The following is a 17,886-nucleotide window of genomic DNA, read 5'->3' as shown; positions in this document are numbered from 1 at the left end:
CAGCTCACTCACTCTCTGTCTGTCTCTCTCTCTCTCAAAAATAAATAAACATTAAAAAATAAAAAAAAAAAAGAAAATCTACTAGGAAGAGGAATAGTGGTCAAGGCAGAATGTCAGCATTCCTTGGATATCTAGCTAAGGAATCCAGAGAACAGCATTATTTCTAATAAAACCCATGGTGAATTATGAAATAATTACAATAGCTATCAAAGTAAACAAAAATTACTATATATGCCGAATGCTTCCTGTACATTGGAAATTTGCTATATGCATTTACATTCAATAGATCATTTAAATATACGATCCTCAAGTTAATCCTATAAGGGTTTTGCTTTTCTTGTTCTACAGAACAATAATCTGCAGTAAAGAAGGATTAAATGAGCTTTTCAAGGGTACATAGCCAGTAAACACTGACTTTAGGAGCCATCTAACCCCAAAGCCAAGATTCTTCACACTGTGTGAGGAATGAAATGTTTTGAAACCTTCAAATGCATATCAGTTAAAAGGGGATGTGATAGTTCATTTTATGTGTCAACTTGATTAGGCTCTGGCACCCAGTTTGGTCAAAGACTAGTCTAGGTTTTGCTGTAAAGATATTTTGTAGATGTGATTAATATCTACAATTGGCTGACCTTAAGTAAAAGAGATTTACCATTGATAATGTGAGTGGGGCTCATCCAATGAGTTGAAGGTCTTTAGAGGAAAAACTGAGATTTCCAAGGGAGGAAGAAATTCAGTCTCAAGACTGAAATAGAGAAATCTAGCATGGGCTTTGTTTACCATCCTGCCCTACACATTTCAGACTCAAGGCTACAACATTAACCACCACCTGAATTTCCAGCTTGATGGCTAGCCCTAGGAATGTTGTCCTTGCCACCACCCCCCACACACACACACACACAATGTGTGAGCTAAATTTCTATGGAATATGTGCACATAGTCTACTGGTTCTGTCTCTCTGGAGAATCCTAATACTCGGGTTACTGACACCAGCCCTAACTTACAGTGTGTGCACAGCTAACACTTCAGGTGAGGTGTGGGTCAAGAACTTGCTTAAAATAGACTGCCATAGCAACACCTATACATGACATCTTATGTGATGACCATTGTAAACCAAAGAAAATTCTTCACGCATACTTTCAAAAATCCTAGCTCCACTTTGAAACTACATATGCCTTTAAGATTTCAGGGAGCTTCAAGATTATCACCTTAGATTTCAAAGGATAAATAAACCTACCCTGGTGCATTCACATTGGCCCAAGGCCCCACACACGCACTCCCAAGTTCTTCTTGAGTGAGGTAGATTCAGATGCCTTCAATGAAACCTCATCTGAATACCCCATGAGAGGTATTTAAGTATTGCACATTTTACTTTCCTTCATGACCTTTGAGTTACCTGCCATTCTACAGATTCTGAAGTTCGATGAGGAATCTTTGCAATGACTTGTAGGAATTTGAAGAGATCCATTCTTCCTTTTCACTGCTCAAATTCTAAACTAATTAGAGTTGACTATGAGATATGGGACACTCAGTTAATTCAAACCTTAAACAAACAATGAGCAAGTTTTTAGTATAAAAACGTCCCAAGTATTACATGAGGCATACTTATATTTTAAAAATTGCCATTCATTTGAAATTCAAATTTCACTGTGTTGCTATATTTTTAGTTCCTAAATCTGACAACACTTGCTAGTAATCGAGAGATACAATTACAGAGTAAATCAAACAAAAGGGTAAAACATCACATTTGCTAATATAATGATAAATAATATTGATAAAATACTTCATAATTGCCAGCATTTTTACTTTAATGTTGATAAGAACGTTCGAATAAATTATAATCATAAAAGCTGACTTAAAGGGCTTTGGTGTTTCCAGACAGCATAGTTCAAAAGACATTTTACCCAGGGATGGTGAGGATTGATGAGCGATAACACTTTTAACTTAAGAGATAATAATTCTGAAAAATAAAAAAAAAATTGTATACAAAATAAAGAAAAAAGATACAAACTTCCAGTTACAAAATAAATAAGTCACAAGGATGAAATGTACAGTATAGGGAATACAGTTAATAATAATGCACCAAACACCTTTGTATGGTGACAGATGATAGATTTATCAGGGTGATCATTTTGTAATGTATAGAATTGGAGAATCACTACATTGTATACCCGACACAAATATAATATTGTATGTCAACTACAATAAAAAATATAAACAAAAATAAAACAAACTTGCATACCTGAAAAAAAGAAAGAAAATATTGTATTATCTGTAATTTTAACACACAGAGATAAACATGAATAATATCTTGATGTATTTCCCTCCAGTCTTGGATGTGCATGTGCATGCACATGTACATGGTGTATAAATATGCACAAGCAGAGTGAGGAATTGGTAGAGTATTCTCAAGAGGTCCATTCTGTCGACCTCTTCAGCTCTGAAGTTTGTCAGGTTTATTAATTTGTATTCCCTAATACTTACGGGTGACTGGCGTATCAGGACCGCATAAAGACTTCTTGAATGGAGAGCAGGCTTTTATGAAATGTGGAGTAAGAGGGAAGTCAGGAAAAATCAACAGCAATCACCTACTGAGTGGCTAGAACAGTATATCATACAACCAAGTGGTCACTAAGAGGCACCAGCTCAAAAGCTGACACAAGACATACTGAATGATGGCCAGTACCAACTACTGTTTCCACCAATAGACATTTTGACCTCATGAGGAAATAGTCTTCCAGATGGTCTTCTTGTATTTTACTTGGGTCTGACCTAGTTCTATACTAATTTGACTCAATGAAACCAAATGGCCACACGATACAAATTTTGAAGCTGTATTTTCTTTAGCCCTACATTTATTGGAGTCCTCCTTTGTTCCAGAGACAGAGCTAGACAGTGGATATCCAAAGACAGGAAAACAAAACGTGATTTTTGCCCCTATGGAAGCTTGCTTTGTGGGAATTAAAGAGGACAATAAATAAACACAAAATATTCAATAAGAAAAAATATGGAAAATGAAAGGAAGATTCTATAATAATAACAATAAGAATTTTGGTTTGGAGACATCATGAAGGCCTCTCTGAGACACAAATGATTGACAGGGGTGTTTTGAGAGAGGGAGGAAAGTACTTATGAGACAAAAGGAAATGATAGCGGTGAAGAAGTCGAAATAGAAAGAACTTGGTATTTTGGAGGCAGTGAAAGATTAATGTGACCGAATCTTTGGTGAGCAAGGAACATGACAGGATGAGGTTGGAAAGGTACCAAACCTCTACAGAAAGCATATTTCAGCTACATCAATGATGTTTTATTTATTTCCAAGCACAAGAAAGTGTCATTGCTTTGTTGTAGATATAAACAATGTTGTCAGCGGATTTTTAAAAAGAACAACAGTATGAAAAGATGCATTATAGACAGTTTTAAAGAAACTGATTGTCTGTGTTTTCTCTTATAAAAGAGAAGCATTTCTGATTCCTAGAGGCATTTACTTAGTATTTTAAGTAATAATAAAAAGACTAGGAATACAAACCAAAACTGCAATGTGATATCACCTCACAACTGTCAAAACGGCTAAACTAAAAAAAAAAAAAACTCAAGAAACAACAGAAGTTGGCGAGGATGTGGAGAAAAAGGAACACTTGTGCACTGTTGGTGGGAATGCAAACTGTGGAAACAATATGGACATTCCTCAAAAAGTTAAAAACAGAACTATCCTATGATCCAGCAATCACACTACTGAGTATTTACCCAAAATATACAAAAACACTAATGCAAAGGGATACACACACCCCCATTTTTATGGCAGCATTATTTACAATAGCCAAGATATGGAAGCATCCCAAGTGCCCACCAGCTGATGAATAGATAAAGAAGATGTGGTACATATATACAATGGACTATTATTCAGCCATAGAAAGAATGAAGTCTTGCCATTTGCAAAGACATGCATAGAGCTAGAGAGTATAATGCTAAGCTAGGTAGATCAGTCTGAGAAAGGCAAATACCGTATGATCTCACTCATATGTGGAACTTCAGAAACAAAGCAGGGGCACCTGGGTGGCTTAGTGGGTTGAACATCTGACTTGTGATTTCAGCTCAGGTTGTGACCCTGGGGTTGGGAACCCCTGCGTTGGGATTCACGCTGAGCGTGGAGCCTGCTTAAGATTCTCTCTCTCTCTCTCTCTCTCTCTCTCTCTCTCTCTCTCCCTCTGCCCCTCTTCCTTGCTCACACTCTCTCTGTAAAATAAAAATTTTGAAAAAAGATACAAAACAAACAAGCAAAGGGAAAAAGAGAGAGAGAAACTAAGAAACAGACTCTTAAGTATAGAGAACAGACTGATGATTGTTAGAGGGGAAGTGGGTAGGAGGATATGTTAAATAGGAGATGGGGATTAAGAAGTACACTTGTGATGAGCCCTGGGCGATGCATGCAAGTGCTGACTCTCTATATTGTGCGCCTGAAACTAATATCACACTGTATGTTAACTAACTGGAACTAAAATAAAATCTTTAAAAAATAATAAAAAAGACTAAATAGAATTAAATCTTTAGGTTTGGGATTCATATTACCAAATATACTGTATAGTTGCTTTTACAAATTGTTCACCAATTATTAATAAACTTATGAAAATTCCATTTTATCTTCTTTTTTAGATGTTTATTTACTTATCTTTGAGAGATAGAGAGAGCACCAGTGGGAGACAGGCAGAGACAGAGAGGGAGACACAGAATCCGAAGCAGGTTCCAGGTTCTGAGCTGTCAGCACAGAGCCTGGTGTGGGGCTCACACTGACGAACCACAAGATCATGACCTGAGCCGAAGTCAAACACTCAACAGACTAAGCCACCCAGATGCCCCTAAAAATTCCATTTTAACTCTCTTTCTTAGGTATACATATTTCTCCTTTTATCATTTATCATTTTGTTAATGGCTTTGGCAATTATATATTAAAAAACTGAAGTCTAAAATATGATTATAACCGAAGGAAACTATAAGGAGAGAAAAATAGCAGCAACTTATAAAAGCTGTATCAAATGCTATCTCAAGCTGCAAACATCAGAGTAAAATTGTTTAAAGCACAGAAAGAGCAAAAGTTGCTTGATGTTCTGGGATGAGAATCAAGTTTGGAGCAAAAAGCCATCTACACGAGCTGTGAAGGCCAAGACGAAAAACGTATCGTCGTGTAAACAAGTACATGAATTAACTTATTCATCTCGGAACGACTGATTTAACCAAGTTAGACAACATAAAGTCATTTCAGCCAAGCGAAGACTGGATGTTAACTGTAACAGAGCCAACAAACAGAAGAGTCAGAAAACTAGAGAGCAAAGTGTTAAGACTGCTGGCATTTATATCCGTGTGTAGACATAAACTTAGAAGCGAGGCTATATTCTGTAGTAAGAACACCATCAATGCACTGTGTGCAACAGTTCTCTGCTCTGAGAAAAGCCTCTTTTTATTTCAACAGTTTTCCTTTAGAGGAAAATATTTGCTAAAGGAGAAAAAATTTCTCATATATATGATATATGATATATATATATATATATATATAATGTACACACTGTGTGGGTTATCCCTGCAGATTAATGCAGGAACCCATCCATAACCAGAGGTAGTAACGGTGGGAGTTGTAGTAGCCACAGTAATAGTTACCACATTTTAAAATATGGTCTATCCTTCATCCAGTATAATACTGTTTACTTTAGGTGCTCACTACATCAGGAGAATTCCATAAAGTTGTATGCCCAAGTACAGTACCTGGGTACACAGGCACACCTCATGTTCTTGCCCTTCACTTCATTGAACTTCGCAGCTATTGCATTTTCCCTTTCTTTCTTTCTTTCTTTCTTTCTTTCTTTCTTCCTTTCTTTCTTTACTGGGTAGTGTAAACATAATTTTGCATGCACTGGGAAGTAAAAAAAAAATCATTTAACTTGCCTTATTTGCAGTATACCTGAAAATACCTGCAGATACCTGCAGTATCTCTGAGGTACGTCTGTAGTAGGTACACCAAAAATAAGGCAAATTAGTGAGCCAATTAATATATTAATCATGTGTGTGTGTGTGTGTGTGGTGAAATGAAAAGACTGAATTTTTTTTAAAGATTGAATTTTTGATTAATAGTTTTAGATTTGCAGGCAAATTGAGCAGCTGGTACAGAACTTCCCAGGTTCCCACCTCCCGTGCCCCATATACTATTCTTTTATAATTAATATCTTGCATTAGTATGGGACATTTCTTATAATTAATGAACCAATATTAGTACACTGTTATTAACTAAAGTCCATAGTTGACATGAAGGGTTGCTACTTGTGCTGTACTGTTCTATGGGCTTTGACAGATGCATAATGTCATGTATCAATCATTACAGTATCATACAGAACAGTTTTCCTGCCCCCCAAATCCCCTGTGCTTCACCTGCTAACCCCTATCCACGCCCTCTAAACACTTGGCAAACACTGATCTTTTTACTGTTTCTATAGTTATGCCTTTTTCAGAATGCCATATGGTTGGAATCATACAATATGTTGACATTGAAGATTGGCTTCTTTCATTTAACAATATATATTCAATTTTAATCCAAGTCTTTTTATGGCTTGATAATTCATTTTTCAAAAATAATTTGAGGGGTGCCTGGGTGGCTCAGTCGGTTAAGCGGCCGACTTCGGCTCTGGTCATCATCTCGCAGTCCGTCAGTTCGAGCCCCGCGTCGGGCTCTGTGCTGACAGCTCAGAGCCTGGAGCCTGTTTCAGATTCTGTGTCTTCCTCTCTCTGACCCTCCCCTGTTCATGCTCTGTCTCTCCCTGTCTCAAAAATAAATAAAACGTTAAAAAAAGTTAACAAAATAATTTGAATTATTTTCCATTGTATGGGTATACTGCAATTTCATTCACCTTTGAAGTATATCTTGAGTGCTTCCAGGTTTTGGTGAGTATGAATAAAACTGCTATAAACAGAATGCTCTCAGTTCCTTCCTCCCATTCTTTATAGCGCTGCTGCCATTCATTTTACTTGTCCATTTACTACATTATCTGTTTGTCTTTGCACGTTGTCCACTTTTTCCAGTAGAGTCCTTCACATAGTAATCATATTTATTTTAGATTCTCGGTCTGGTCATTTCAAAATCTGTGTCATCTCTGGAAAACAGTGTGGAGGTTCCTCAAAAAGTTAAAAATAGATCTACCCTATGACCCAGCAATAGCACTGCTAGGAATTTACCCAAGGGATACAGGAGTACTGATGCATAGGGGCACTTGTACCCCAATGTTTATAGCAGCACTCTCAACAATGGCCAAATTATGGAAAAAGCCTAAATGGCCATCAACTGATGAATGGATAAAAAAATTGTGGTTTATATACACAATGGAATACTACTTGGCAATGAGAAAGAATGAAATATGGCCCTTTGTAGCAACATGGATGGAACTGGAGAGTGTGATGCTAAGTGAAATAAGCCATACAGAGAAAGACAGATAACATATGGTTTCACTGTTATGTGGATCCTGAGAAACTTAACAGAAACCCACGGGGGAGGGGAAGGAAAAAAAAAAGGTTAGAGTGGAAGAGAGCCAAAGCATAAGAGACTCCTAAAAACTGAGAACAAACTGAGGGTTGATGGGGGGTGGGAGGGAAGGGAGGGTGGGTGATGGGTATTGAGGAGGGCACCTTTTGGGATGAGCACTGGGTGTTGTATGGAAACCAATTTGACAATAAACTTCATAAAAAAAAAAAACCAAAATCTGTGTCATATATGAGTTGTGTTCTGATACCTGCTTTTTCTTGCCAGACTGTGTTTTTCTTGTCTTTTAGCATACCTTGTAATTTTTGGTTGAAAGCTGGGCATGATGCATTGGGTATTAGGCACCGGGGTAATTAGGCTTTTAGTGTGAGGTTTTATGTTAATCCGGCCAAGAGTTGGGTTGTGTTTAATGTTCACCATGGCTGTAGATGCTAGATGCTTTAGTTTTCTCTAGTTTCCTTGTTGGACATTTACTCCCTCCCCCCATTGCCTATGGGTTTCCCCTAAGAACCCCTTCTTAAATAGATTCCACATCTTGAATATTTCTCAGTTCCAATCTGTTGTTTTTAAGTTGAAGCCCTGTTGATGTGCTGGTAAGATGTTGGGGAGGGTAAGCATTATATATTTTTATAGTTACAGCTCAGGTTTTGAGTAGAACTTAGTCCCTGGGAAGTATGCCTTAGTGCTTTCTCTCTCTCTCTCTCTCTCTCTCTCTCTCTTTATGTGGGACAAAGAGGCTAACAGGAGCTGGAGTTGGCTGGTTGCCCTTCCATCAAGTCAGAGAGGCCTCTGGTAAAGTAGCTTCCCATGGACAACAGGCCTTTGTTAATTTTCCTTTGGGCATAATTCAAAATATTTACTAAAAACAGTAAAAGAGTGGCCAGTTTAAGGACATATACAGGAAAAATAATAACTTTGACTAGAGTGAAAAGAGATGATGACAGAAAAAAACAAAATGTCTCAATATGATGTATTTGTTATTTGAGAAAAATGATTCCAATGAATTAAACAGAAATCAAAATTCAAAGGTAAGCTAGAAGAGATTTGTGCTAAAATTAAGAATAGTAACTAATCTGCAAGTAAAAAATGCACTTTCTTCTCTTGGAAAGATTACTACAGAACATAAATGTCAAGCCATCATTTGGTGATGTTACCAAGGCTCAAGGTGTAGAAAACATCTTATGAGCCTCCAGAGGAGAAAAGAAAATGACCTAAACAGTGGAAAATGATTAGGCTGGCTTCAGACTTTTCCACTGCAACCTTTAGAGCCAGAAGACAATGAAGCAATGTCTCAATGTCCCAAGAAAAATGTGACCTAAGAATATCCTACCAAACAATTTGTTCTCAGAGTAAAAAGTTCACAGACATTTTCAAACATGCAAAGCCTCAGGGAATTTGGCACATATGAGATGTTTTTTTGGGAAAAAAAAAAATCTGGAAACAAATGTAGCTAAAAGCATTGTTATCTGTAGATACACAGAGATAATATTTTGGGCCCTGAGCATTTGGATGGTTATCTTCCCTTTTTCTCAAAATGTCCTTGAATTTTTATAATGACAAAAATATATAATTTATACCAAAATAATAAGCTTTTTATTTGCATTAAAAAAGCAAATAAAATGTAATACTTTAGAGTCCAAATTATGATAAAAAAGCCTCAACTGTGTCTATAATTGTTATTATAAGTATTACCGATTAGGCCTGAGCAATGTGAAAATGATACAGAAAACATGATCTACCATAAACTCTCCATGAAGCAGAGATTTAATGGTACTACTATCACATGTTGTTTGTCAATGATTTGTTGATACCTTACATCAATTTACTGGGAAGACATATAAAAATAATAAATTTAGCAGAAAACTCTCAGATCATACAAAATAGTTTTCAGAAAGTCCATGCATTCATTAATGTTCAAAGACTGGCTCCACTCATGATTTATTCTCTCGTCTTTTACTAGTCCCTGCTGGGAACCCCTCCTTTCTCAGTTCATTGCAGGCTCAAGGGTAAAGCATTTGGCCAGAGGTCTAGGTTGGTTCATTGATTTATTCAACAAATATTTGTTGAACGCCTATTGTGTGATTATGGGCTAGAAATGCAGCGATAAAACGAATATATCGTGGTTTTGTGAAGATAACATTCTGGCGAAGAAAATAAAGAAAGTAATCATTTATGCAGTGATGTCAAATAGTTAGAAGCGTTCTGAAGAAGGTTGGCTCTCTTTTAGACAGAGTGGTCAGAAAAGGAGTGACCATAAAGGTAACATTTGAGCTGAGCCTCAAATGAGGCAAGGACTCAGCTGAATAGACACTAAATTCTCTCAACTCCATTTTTTTAAGTAATGTGCATTGATTTTATCAGAATTAATAGCGCAAAAAGTAATATTTTCTTAGGTTACTAGAGTAAAGAATCCCCCTTTCCCCCTGGATTTTCACCCGAAAAGATGTAAGATATGGAGCAGACGTAGTCACCTCCTTTGCTAGGTGGCCCACTGAGAATGACGTCAACCAAAAGCAAATTCTCTGAAAAGAGAGAAATGTACTTTTCAGTTACTTGGGTCAATGAATTCCCTGTTTCCTAAGTCAGTTCGAGTTTTGGATTTCTATACCTCTATTCAGAAGGATTCCTAACCGGTATGGAAACTCTCTCAAATTCTCATCACAAGTCCGTACCATATGTCTTTGTATGTGACACAAGGAAGCATTAGCAGCAAATAAACATGAAACCTTGCTGCATGAGGCCCATGGGCAGTGGCTTGAAAAGTGTTAAGAGATAGCTAACAGTTAGCTAAGAGACAGCAGTTAGAAAGAGAGAGAGAGAGAGAGAGAGAAGAAAGGCCAAAACCCACTTATCATAAATGCAAGTAATCCTATGATATATATTTTAGAATAGCCCAAGCAAATCATAGTTTATTAAGTAATTATGTCTTACTTTGAATTACTGTGCATTTGATTCAGGCAGTCAATCATTAATTGGCTGATTCATTCAAATAACACTGAGCATGGATTTGGGCCAAGCAGTATTTTAGACACTAAGGATACAATTGTGAATGTGACCAATAAATTTTAGGCATCGTGGTGTTTATATTCACCCAGGGGAGATATATGTAAAAACAGAAAAATATAATAACAGATTGTGGCAAGTGCTATGAAAAAAAATTGTAGTGAGGCATTAGAGTATGATGCAAAGGAAGAGGGTCTACTTGGATGGGGAGGAGGCCAGGCAGGAAAATAAAACCATAGTAAGATGAAAGTGTTTTTTATTAAGTTAAGGCATAATTTCAGAAGTCAAAATCGAAAGATTTGTAGGGTGAATCAAGTCTGCAGATACAATTTTGGACTCTGCAGTGCTTTAAAATAAGTTGATTTTAAATTTCTTTAGGTTTACACATGTGTTCTCAAAGATGCTACTATACAGCCATCATTTTTTGACATTAATTCAGTTCGTTTGTGCTATAGGGAACCCCTGCCTGAACTTTGTTCAGAGCATGTGTGTCTGTATGTAGAACTGACCTAGTGGTAAGGGAGATACTGGGAGGGAGGAGAGAATTCAAGAAACACAGACCTTGAAAGGAGGAAAGGGTATAAGATCCTGGGCATCATTTGGGGGGTTTACTTTTAATGCCTTGGTCTGTTACAGAAGGGAAAACAGAGGGTGCCTATACGCACAAGAGGATTTGATGGCCGAAGTTAATTGAGCATTATTCTGATGACTTTTACCATCACTCTGTTTTAAAAGGAATATGGGATGTTTGACAACAGAGGAAATGTTATAAAGTAGTCATCTTAGAATGTCAGAAAGGGCATCATCATCATCATCAGAAACATAGTATGTTTGAAGATTAGTTTAAAGAATTTAAAGTGATGCCCATCATTGTGTGTGATATTCACTGGTAATAGACAGCCGCTCCAATACAGGAGAGAAGAAAGCTGGGAGTTGTGTTCAACTAAAGTTGAGGTTTTCCCAGGTGAGTATGATGGAAAGAAGAAGAAAAAAAAAAAGATAGCAGAAAGTACTTGAAAAGGTATGCATATGATAAGGGTGCATCCAACCTAAAGGTAAGGAGAGAAGTAAAACAGGAGATTTAATGAATTGTGGGAAAGTGATGGAAGCTATGGAAGAAGGCCTCATTAGGCAAAAAGAAAAATAATAATAGGGCCCCATTAGTAGGGTTAAGTAAAACCTGGTGATGATGAGCTAAAAGGCGTGACAGTGGTGGCAAGTGGCTGGGTAGGAATGTGGTAACTTTCCTGTATCTGAGGAGATAAAGCAGCCGTCACACCACCATGATAGATGGATCGTGTACATGGAGGTTGGCATCACTGGAGATGATGACCGGGTATGGATAGAGGGTATGAGCAAGCCAGGAGCTGAAGTCATCAACAGCAAGGGGTTTGGCTAGGAGATCAAGCAGTTGATGACAAGGGAGACGTTACAGATAGTTAAACCAAATGCCATGAATTCCAGAATGGGCAAAATTTTTCCAAGAGTAAAGAGGACAAGTCATTTGAAAGAAAATCTAAAACAAGTAAAATCCCCCCATCTTTGAGTTATGTGAGTGAAGAATTAAAAAAAAATGAAAACATCAGTTTAAAGGACAGCAGCAGAAAACTTTGCCAGGAGGCAGCCAGATTCTATTATTATTATTATTATTATTATTATTATTTAATTTACTTATTTAAATTCAAGTTAGTTAACATACAGTATAGTATTGGTTTCAGGAGTAGAACTCAGTGATTCATCACTTAAGTATAACACCCAGTGCTCATCCCAACAAGTGCCCTCCTTAATGCCCATCACTATTTATCCCATCCTCCCATGTTCCTCCCCTCCAGCAACCCTCAGTTTGTTCCTATAGTTAAGAATCTTTTACAGTTTGCCTTCCTCTCTGTTTTTGTCTGATTTTTCCTTCCCTTCCCTTCCCCTATGTTTATCTGTTTTATTTCTTAAATTCCACATATGAGTGGAATCACATGATATTTGTCTTTCTCTGACTTATTTTGCTTAGTTTAATACACTCTAGTTTAATCCATGTTGTAGCAAATGGCAAGATTTCATTCTTTTTGATCTTTGAGTATTGTTCCATTGTATATGTAGACCATTTCTTCTTTATCTATTCGTCAGTTGATGGACATTTGACTTCTTTCTGTTATTTGCCTATGGTTGATAGTGCTGCTATAAACTTTGGGATGCAGGTGCCCCTTAGAATCAGCATTTTTGTATCCTTTGGATAAATACCCAGCAGTGTAATTTCTGGATCATAAGGTAGAGGGTAGTTCTATTTTTAATTTTTTGAGGAACTTCCATACTATTTTCCAGAGTGGTTGCCCCAGATTGCATTCCCACCAACAGTGCAAAAGAGATCCTCTTTCTCCGCATCCTCACAAACATCTGCTGCTTCCTGAGTTGTTCATTTTAGCTATTCTGACAGGTGTGAGGAGGTATCTCATTGTGATTTTGGTTTTTATTTCTCTGATGATGAGTAATGTTGAACATCTTTTCATGTGTCTATTAGCCACCTGGATGTCTTCTTTGGAAGTGTCTATTCATGTCTTCTGCCCATTTCTGTACTGGATTATTTGTTTTTTGAGGTTGAGTTTATTAAGTTCTTCATAGATTTTGGATAATAACGCTTTATCCAATATGTCATTTGCAAATATCTTCCTTTCTGTTGATTGCCTTTTAATTTTGTTGATTGTTTCCTTCGCTGTGCAGAAGATTTTTATCTTGATGAGGTCCAAAAGTTCATTTTTGCTTTTGTTTCCCTTGCCTCTGGAGACATTTCTAGTAAGAAGTTGTTGTGGCTGAGGTCAAAAAGGTTGCTTCTTATTTTCTCCTGTAGGATTTTGTTAGTTTCCTACCTTACATTTAGGTCTTTCATCTATTTTGAATTTATATTTGTGTATTGTGTAAGAAAGTGGTCCAGGTTCATTCCTGTGCATATCACTGTCCAATTTTCCCAGCACTATTTGCTGAAGATACTGTGTTTTTTTTCCATTGGATACTTTTTTCCTGCTTTGTCAAAGATTAGTTAGCGATACCTTTGTGGATCTCTGTCTGGGCTCTCTGTTCTTTTCCATTGACATCTGTGTCTGTTTTTGTGCCAGTACCACACCGTCTTGATGAGTACAGCTTTGTAACACCGCTTGAAGTCCAGCATTGTGATGCCTCCAGCTTTGGTTTTCTTTTTCGACATTACTTTGGCTATTTGAGGTCTTTTGTGATTCCATACAAATTTTAGGATTATTTGTTTCAGCTCTGTGAAGAATGTTGGTGTTATTTTGATAGGGATTGCATTGAACGTGTAGATTGCTTTGAGTAGTATAGATATTTTAACAATGTTTGTTCTTCCAACCCGTGAGCATGGAATGTTTTTCCATTTCTTTGTGTCTTCCTCCATTTCTTTCATAAACTTTCCATGGTTTTCAGCATACAGATCTTCTACCTCTTTGATTAGGTTTATTCCTAGGTATCTTATATTTTTGGTACAGTTGTGAATGGGATCCATTCCTTGATTTCTCTTTCTGCTGCTTCATTATTGGTGTATAGAAATACCAATGGCTTTTGTACATTGATTTTATAACCTGCAACTGCTGAATCCATGTATCAGTTCTTGCAGTTTTTTGGTGGAGTCTTTCAGGGGGTGGATCCAACATGTTGGTGGAATCTTTTTTTTTTTTCCTCATACAGTGTCTTGTATATCATCTGTGAAGAGTGAAAGTTTGACTTCCTCTTTGCCAATTGGTTTGCCTTTTATTTCTTTGTGTTGTCTGATTGCTGAGGCCAGGACTTCCACCACTATATTAAACAATAGTGGTTAGAGTGGACATCTCTGTCGTGTTCCAGACTTTAAGGTGAAGGGGAATGCTCTCAGTTTTTCCCCATATTGGCTGTAGGCTTTTCATATATGGCTTTTATGATGTTTAGATTTCTTTAAGATAAAATAAGCAAAGGGAAACTTTCCAAAAGAAACAGAAGGCAAAGGAGAGTTTTCAGATTTCAGGTCAACCTTGACAGATTCTGGAGGAGGTGATCAGATCAGATTAGGGGATACATCAGTACAGTGTATGTGGGTTCATGGTCTAAAACTCCAGGACCTCTATTACTGAGTTCAAAGTCTTTATGGCAACATGCAGATTCTTAGGAAGGTAGCTAATCACTTCAGGTATTGTTTTTATTCTTGATAATCGGTGGAGCGGGATATCTACACCCTCACATAGCTCTTACTGATGTGGTCCTCTAGCACTGAGGACAAGGACAGGCAGCACTATGTTGTCCTCAGAGTGCTCTTTTCTGTTCGTTACTGCTGCAGAACAAAGAGAATTATTAAGAGAAGACCATTCTGTTTAAAATTAATTCCATTTAAGCAAGCAGGACGATGTTTAATTAATTTTGTAAAGAGTTGTAACCAAAAGGATTTGCAAAATGTTTGGGGGCTTAAAGAGATAAAGCCAGAAAGCCTTAGTTACTAGATAATGCAACTAGTCTTAATAACTGATCCCCTGAGGGTTTCTGATAACCAAGCTCAGGCTCTATTAAGAAAATCATCATGAAACTAAAAGATATTTACCAAGGATAAGAAAGACTGGAACTGGTAATTAATCCTTCTCACTATTAAACAGAGATTAGATCCTCATGGGATTGTTACAAATTTGAGCTCCCATAGTTCAAAATGGATTTTGAAATATTGGAGACAGCCCAAATAAGACCAAGATGAATAACTTAAAAACTGCCCATTTTTATAAGGAAAAATGAAACACTTACTTATTTGGAAAAAGAGAAGACTCAGGAATGATCATTTGTGTTTTCAATCCTATATTAGGACAAGTAATTTAGTTATTGCCTTCTCACAAAACAACTGCATTAGTAGACAGTGTTATGAAGCCCAAGGACAGCATCACTTAAACCAACAGGTGACCAAAGGACAGTGTGAAAATATTAGTTCTGAAAATAGAGTCTTATAGGTTCGGTCAGAGTCTTCCAGAAAACAAGGGACTCCATAGATGCCACCTTTGTTACCTGACAATGCGTGCAGAGTATTAGACTAAATAATGCAGGAAGAAGAAAAAAAATTAGGTATTTTCATGGATAGTCTATTCATCTGTTTTTATCCCAAAGCACCTAGAAGAGGCTAAAAACTGGTGACAGGTAAACAGCCTAGAATCTAAGAAAATGAGAGATGCCACTGTCTTTTTACCTTCACTCATATCCCTCAGATGAGCTCAGTAACATCAGGGAACTTGACCCAATTTGGTTTTCTCTTTGTGTCACATGCGACCTTAGAGAATTTAATGATTGAGTGCCACCCACCTGGGAATGGAGAACTACTCTGATCGAGAATGTGTTGGGAGAGTTAACAATAGGTAAACTCATCTAGCACGCACTGTGGGACAGCGCTGTAACACAGCCAGTGTAGGAACCCAGCTTCATGCCTTTTTGTAGAAATGCTTCTGAAAGTAGCCTCCACATGATGTGAAACTGCAGGATGCAGGGAAGGAGTCCCTACCCCCCAGGATGGCCTCTCTGCTATTGGAGAGGTCTTGATAGATTCCGCACTTTATCCAGTATCACTGCTTCCATTACAAATAAAACTGGTCCCAAGAAAAATAACTCACACTGAGAACAGATCATGTGGAAGCAGGTGTGCGTGATGAGGATGACTGTGCCCTGAATCCCCAAAAATTGGGGGTAGGAGGGAGAACAGGAGGGAAGGCAGAAAGAGGAGAGTCTTGAAGACAGACTTTCCTCCATCAGTTTGCCCTCACCTGCTTTCAAAATTCAATACAGCTATTCACTTCTGGTCAATGAAAAAGAATTCCTGATGCACAGGTTAGAACCAGACACCTGGATTTATGAAAGCATGCCAGAGTACAGGACATAAGTTTCATCTTCCTCTAGAACTTTTGCAGTGTGAGTGCAAGTGGAGAAAGGAGATTTGACACAAATGTACTTTGTCTCCATACCTGTAGTAAGGCTCAGTTTCACAAACCATGTCAGGTACCAGGAGCCTACAACAAACCTTGTATTCTGTGGGAAAAACGTTTTTATGTAATTTGATTTGTTTGGTTCTGATAGATAAGAGAGGAAAAGGAGACTTTTTTTTCCAAAACACTCAGATCATATTTATGCATTGTTTCAGGGCATATTTTTCTTTGTAAATGGGAATGCAAAGGGTTTATTGTTTCTTTGCTCTCAGAATGTTCCAAGCAATAAAAAAATGGATTTTTTTTTTACTTTCCCAGCATTAAACAGGTAAGGCTTTTGCCACATTTACTGAATTTCATTTAACATTAATGAAAAGTGAAGAAAGCAACGCTAGACACGCAAGGAAAATTATTTCTTATTAGAACATTTCTAAAATATCCATTTCTAGTATCACTGTATACATTAACTTTTTTCTTAATTGGTGAGCTTGTTATAGATTAAATATATTAAAACCAACTTTTTGCATTTAAAATGTTTAAGGCGACATGTTGGCAATTAGAACTCTTTTAACATATTTCAAGAACTCTATACACTATGGCATTTGGACTCGACTGCTTATTTTGAGTGACTATAAAGTAATTTGGGGTTTTTAAAGACTGAGAAGCATTTCTCAAGGTTAGCTTTTCCAAACAGAAAATTGAGTGTTATAAATTCCACCTCCCACAGACCAGAATTCACAACCATTGGTCAGGGGCACATACTACTGGCTCGGCGTCCTCAGTCACTTCGTGCCATTTCACCAAGTAGGAGCCAAAGGTAAGTTTTTACAATTGCTTTCTTCTTGGGTGAGATACTTTTTTTTTCTCTTCTAACAACTTTTTGAAAAATAATTCAACTTGCTTTCATATTTCACGGTGAACTTTGATTCAATGGTTTAGGTTTAAGTTCGTTATTTTACGTTTATATTACTCTTGGAAAACTCAAATTTTTAATTAGCTCAGGAATTAATAACACACAGTAAAATGGTTGATCTTAATAGCCAGGATAGATGCCAGTAAAATTGTAGTAGTTTCCAATATATTCCTTAAATCAAGTGCCCTGACATTGACCTTGTTTCTTGCCATTATAGGCATGCACTATTGATAAGCATTGATTGAAATATTATGCAAAAGAAGAAAAAGGGAGATTTCAGGTGTTTAATAATATATTGATGATTATATGGCAATTATGCATTTAAATGTCTTTATAAGCTATATATTTTAAAGTTTTATTATAAGCATAATTTTCAAAATATCATGAAATGGTATAAAGTGGGCAACAAGTTCAAAGATACAACATTAAATACTGGTATAGTTACTTGGAGGAAGAAATGTACTTTTTAAACTAAGCATAGATAGGTGTTGTTCATATTTCTGGGGTTTGCACAGACTGTCTCATTGCTG

At 37.0% G+C, this 17,886-nt stretch overlaps 1 protein-coding gene across 1 annotated transcript in view; it reads left to right on the top strand.

Moving 5' to 3' along the window:
* The first annotated feature begins 17,171 nt into the window (after positions 1 to 17,171).
* EPYC (epiphycan) overlaps positions 17,172 to 17,886 on the top strand; it is a 37,519-nt gene continuing 36,804 nt past the window's right edge. Inside the window, exon 1 of the mRNA XM_049626075.1 lies at positions 17,172 to 17,260. The gene's annotated coding sequence lies outside the window, so the exon portion shown is untranslated. The remainder of the gene's footprint in view (positions 17,261 to 17,886) is intronic.

This window comes from Panthera uncia, chromosome B4, assembly GCF_023721935.1.
Source record: "Panthera uncia isolate 11264 chromosome B4, Puncia_PCG_1.0, whole genome shotgun sequence".
NCBI classification, from domain to species: Eukaryota; Metazoa; Chordata; class Mammalia; order Carnivora; family Felidae; genus Panthera; species Panthera uncia.
Note: the sequence above shows the minus strand (reverse complement) of the source record. Positions and strands in the feature narration are given on the sequence as shown.